The following is a 5,166-nucleotide window of genomic DNA, read 5'->3' as shown; positions in this document are numbered from 1 at the left end:
GTGGGGGTGGTGGTGGAGGCGATGGGGTAGTCAGCGGTGAACTTGAGCATCGGCCCTAGAGAAATTATATTTGGTTCCTGGCAACCAGACAAGACATATTATAGCACAGATGTGGGATGATGACTTTGCTGTTGTCTCCCTTCATCACCCTGAGGGTGAGTATTGTATTTGTTTGGATTGATTGTCTTAACACTAATAATCTGAGTCAAGAGACGGCACCAATCACGGTGATGGAATTCTTGTTTCTGATTGGTGGAAACTGTTGCTCAGCGATGTGCACCAGTCAATTAGATCGAAACACTGATTGCAATAACCTGTTTAACCATGTGGTGCTCAAGGGTTTGGTGACTTTTGAAACACCTTCTGGTACATACAAGGACATGGTTTTGTATTCACAACGTCCCCGTCTATTTGCTTTTTGTCTTTGTTTTCCTTTGAAGGTTATAGTTTGAGGTAGAGGCCAGGGCAGCTCAAGAAGACTCTTTGAATAGGTCTGATTGTGTAAACCTACCAGATGTTGACCAAGCTGCAATGAGGACTTGTGCTATCGGACTTACATTTCCTGCCCTAATAGCCATAGCAAAGAGAGGGGGATACAAAATATAACAAAAAATAAAAGTTGTCAGTAGATTCTTCCCACAAAATGATATTTGGTGCAAGACATTTCTATATTTTTTCTGTTGTCAACCAAGGGAATGAAAAAAAATAATTAACACTAGCACACAGCAGAGTCATAAACCAGATCAATCTCCCGGGCTTGGCTCGCTGCCTTCCTCAAACTCCTAACTCGTCGGCCATCAATCTCCATGATGTTCAATGTTCATACCTTTTACGCTGGCACCAAGACTGAGTGGCTGTAGGCTCCACGGGATGGTGTTAGTCACGCTCTGGGTCCTCCCCCAGGGAAGGCCAGTGCTCTCTGCCTGATCAAGGCTGTTTACCGGTGGAGGCCAGGGGATGTAATTCCTCCCAGTGGGCAGATCAGCCCGTATGGGAGAGGGGGACGCCATTGATCTGAGACCGTGTGACCTAGCGCTAGGCTTTAACACCCTGGATCAGGAGGAGATGCAGCAGGGGGAGGGAGGGAGGGAGGGAGGGCGGGAGGGAGGGCGGGAGGGAGATAAGAAATGTGAGAAAGAGAGAATAATACTAAAGATGAAAGAGAGTTAGAAATCGTCAAAAAGGAGAGGGAAAGAAAATCAAGCGAGGATGGAAAGGAAGGAAAGGACTGAAAGGAACAGAGGAAGAATGGAACAGAGAAAGAAAGGATATTAATGAAGAGAGATAAAGAAAGGATGAAATGGAAAAGAGAAAGAAAAGATAGAAAGGAACGAAAAGAGGATAGAAATTAAGAGAAGAAAAGGAGGAGAGAAAGAAAGGATAGAAAGAAACAAAAAAAAGAGAAGGATTTTCATGACGAGAAAAAATTATAGAAAGGAAGAGAGAAAGAAAGGAACAAAAAGAAAGGATAGACATGAAGAAAGAAAGAAAGGAACAAAGAGAGGATAGAACTGAAGAGGGAAAGAAAGGATAACAAGGAACAGAGAAAGATGAAAGATGAAATAGTATGTGTTTAGAAAGAAAAAGAGAGCGAGGGAGGCAGGAAGAGGCCTCCATCCATGAGGAAACACGAAGGTCCATGTTGTTTGGTGTCCCGGCTCCAGCCGACCATATGCAAGTCATACAACCTCTAATGCCCATTTCATCGATCCGGAACGAGGAGTGCTCCAGCCATCTGTTTATCAGAGCTATGCCAGGCAAGGCCGCCAAGGTGCCGCTCCTCATTTGCATATCCACTCGCATCCTATTTCCTCACCGCCCGAGTGCACTCATATACAAACAACATTAACCGTTTTATTTCTGATTATAACAGCTCGCTGGGCTTTATGTCTTCTTATTTTATAGTTTACTATCCCTAATGAAATCTAATACAATCTAATAAACTAAGAAACAGAAGGTTTTGGCGTGATGGGATTTCGGGGGGGTGTCTCTCAGTCAAAAGGGTTAGGGGTTCCAACACTGACGTCGTTCCACCCGCATGCGTTCCACCCGCATGTGTCCTTGAGCCCCAAGCCCTGCTCCTTATCGACATGGATTTAAAATGCCCTGCCGTTCGGTTTGCACAGCAGAAGCATCTGCTTAATGACTACACGGTAAACTAACCGCTGAAGGAAAACTGACGGTGCATTCCGTCCCACTCTTTATCTATATGGTTATGGTGATCAAACACATTGACTGGTGGTCCACCCCTCCGTGAACCAACAGACACAGTGGTCCACATGGCTGCACATCTCATCGGAGTGTTTGTCGATGTTGTTTGTGGTGCCGAGCCACTTGGACCAATCAGAGCCGTGGATTGGCCTGCCCGCAAGACACCAGGCAATGTGAGTCATTGATTGACCTGCAAGTTCATGTCCTCCTCTCTCTCCTCTCCCTCGCTCTCTCTTGTCCTCTCCCCTCTCTCTGTCTCCTACTCTCTCTCCCTCCCCTTCTCGCTCTCCTTCCTCACTCTCTCCTCAGCTTCCTTCCTCTCTCCTACTACTGCTTTCCTCTCTTGCTATCTCCTTGTCTCTTCTTGCTCTTCCCTTCCCTCATTCTCTCCTAATCTCTCTTTCTCTCTCCTCTCCCTCACCCTCTCCTCAAATCTCTCTGTCTCCAGACGGCCGGCCTTGTGTGTCATGGTTCGGAGACTTCAAAGGTCCGTACTTTACTTCAGAGACGTCCATGGCATGCTAACACAACCGAGAGCTAAGCTCCGTTGTGCTGGGCCTACAGCGACCGGTAGGTTAGCAGGAACGGGGGTGTCCTCTACGTCAACTGTAGCATGGGGAAATTAGTCTTACATTTGGCTTAATTTCTTATTCAAGGTTCTCTTCCTGTGTTCTTTAAATGTCTGGTCAAAACACAGTCCTTGTCATTAGTCTTGTGACGTGCCTTCACGCCTCCCGACGAGCATGTGTTATCATAACTAGACAATTTATTTCACTGCTGTTTGGCAGCAAAGCCAAGGCTGAATCCAAAGAGAACTGGAACACTCGTCAGCAGGGCACTCGTCTCTTGATGCCTACACATGTCTCACAAAGGGATGCTTTTTATGAACTTGATGAATCACTGAGGTAATTGTAGCTGTTAACATAATGACGGCACTGAGGGTAGGCTGGAGAAAGGCAGATCAGTAATGAGATGGAATAGTCCTTAGACGTAGGCTGTCGACTGCCTGTCGAAAAAGCCAGTGTGTCATAGATTCATTGCATCTATCCTCTTGGATGTAACAGATGTTTAACGCAAATTGAAATAGTATATTGCTTTTTCGCATTTACTTTTCAGCTTTGATCAATAACTTCTTCAAGTGAATGCATATCAAGCTAACGGCACCATGATGGGCAATCTATGAAGATAGTATGTGTTCCAAATGCTTGCTTGGTTGATTACTTCGAAAAAACATATGAGATACATTGAAGTCTCATAAAAATGACTTCCAATTTTGCAATTAATACAGATTACTGTGGCACAGGAAACGGTGCTTGTGGAATGGTGGGACTCTGCAGTAAAATCGTTCTATCCTCACAAAATTCTTTGCGAAAGGCTTTACTTATGAATATTCTCGGAGGATAATCGCATAATGTGAACTCATGCATAACTGTGACATGACTTTCAAAATCCTGCTTGGGAGCATGGTTTTAATTGCTTTGGAGACTTCGATATAAGCTTCAAACTTACCTTGCTACCTGAGTCAGGTGTGAACCAACAGCAGTCTAGTGCCCACACACACACAGACACACACACACTCACACACACAAACACACACATGCAATTTCAGAAATTCCTCCTTGTTAAATATGTACTATAGTCTCAAAAGCCAAACTAAATCATTACAGAACTTATGTCGATAAAATTCAACAGGGGAAATAAAACATGATGGTCTATAGATGCCTTTCTTGAATACCATTACTGCGTCTGTCACTTCAGATTGGCAGCACCTGAGGCTTTATAACGTGGGCACCGGTTCGTCACCATGACAGCCATGGTGGGTGAGTGTCGGCTATGTGCTCGAAAAGGCAATTGCTGTTGGAGAACTGGACAGGGCTTCGGGCATGTTCCTGTCATGACTCACCAGAATATATAAAAGTGTGACATTCGATAAGATAGCAGTCAGGTATTTAACACTAGTCAAGTTGTTTATAATCCGGAGCAGCTGAATCTGGGTCCTGAGAAGTGAGATTCTTTGGCCCAACGCTTCCACAAAACAAGGTGTTTTTATAATTGTTTGCATTGTGGTGGTGCAGGTAAATAATAAGTACATCTGTATGTAATACTCCCTATGCATACATAAATTAATGAAGGCATGAGCTGTGCTACATGATTTAAGGGCCCTAGTGACTGATTTTCAGATAGTTCTACGTTTCTCATTCATGACCTCTATTGGCAAAAAACGGAAAAACATTATTACACTGGGGAGGTCACCATTCAAAATCTGTTCAAAATGTATTTTAATTGCCTAGCGCCCACACGTTGTTTGATGAAATTACAATTACTTGGGGTATTTTATGAGATGTAACTTAGAGTGGGCAGCACTTGCTCGTATCTTGGAACGTGAATATTTTTTTCTTAACTATATTTCGTTTGTAAAGTTTCGCAGAGGGGATATTAATTCAATATTTGATATTCTAGGCCCTTTCCACTGAATGTCTGGACCACTGGTGTGGTCAAGCCGAAGCTAGCAAAACCAAGGTGGAACACAAAAAGGTAGATTGATAGAAATTCGCCGATATATACAGACAGAACTCAGAGGGTCTCTGTAAATGGACACTTGTCACAGGCCATTACCTCGAATACTGGTTCACCTCAAGGGTGTGTACTCTCACCCCTGTTGTTCATTTTGTACACAGAGAGCTGTAGGTCCTCTCAACAGGGAAGTTATCTAGCTAAATTCTCAGACGACACTGCGTTGCTGTCCTTTTCCAGGTCACATTGCAGCCATGGCCTTGCTTTGACATCGTTTGTTAATTGGGTGATAACAACTTCTTAGATCTAAATGTAGAAAAAACAAAGGAGCTAGCATAGTTTTAGGAAAGTGAAGGGAGCGCTCAACCAAGTGTCATCCATGGGGAGGAAGTCCAACGTGTAGACACCTACAAATATATAGGACAGTATTTGATAACCAGC

Source organism: Gadus chalcogrammus, chromosome 16, assembly GCF_026213295.1.
Source record: "Gadus chalcogrammus isolate NIFS_2021 chromosome 16, NIFS_Gcha_1.0, whole genome shotgun sequence".
In the NCBI taxonomy this organism is placed as follows: domain Eukaryota; kingdom Metazoa; phylum Chordata; class Actinopteri; order Gadiformes; family Gadidae; genus Gadus; species Gadus chalcogrammus.
Note: the sequence above shows the minus strand (reverse complement) of the source record.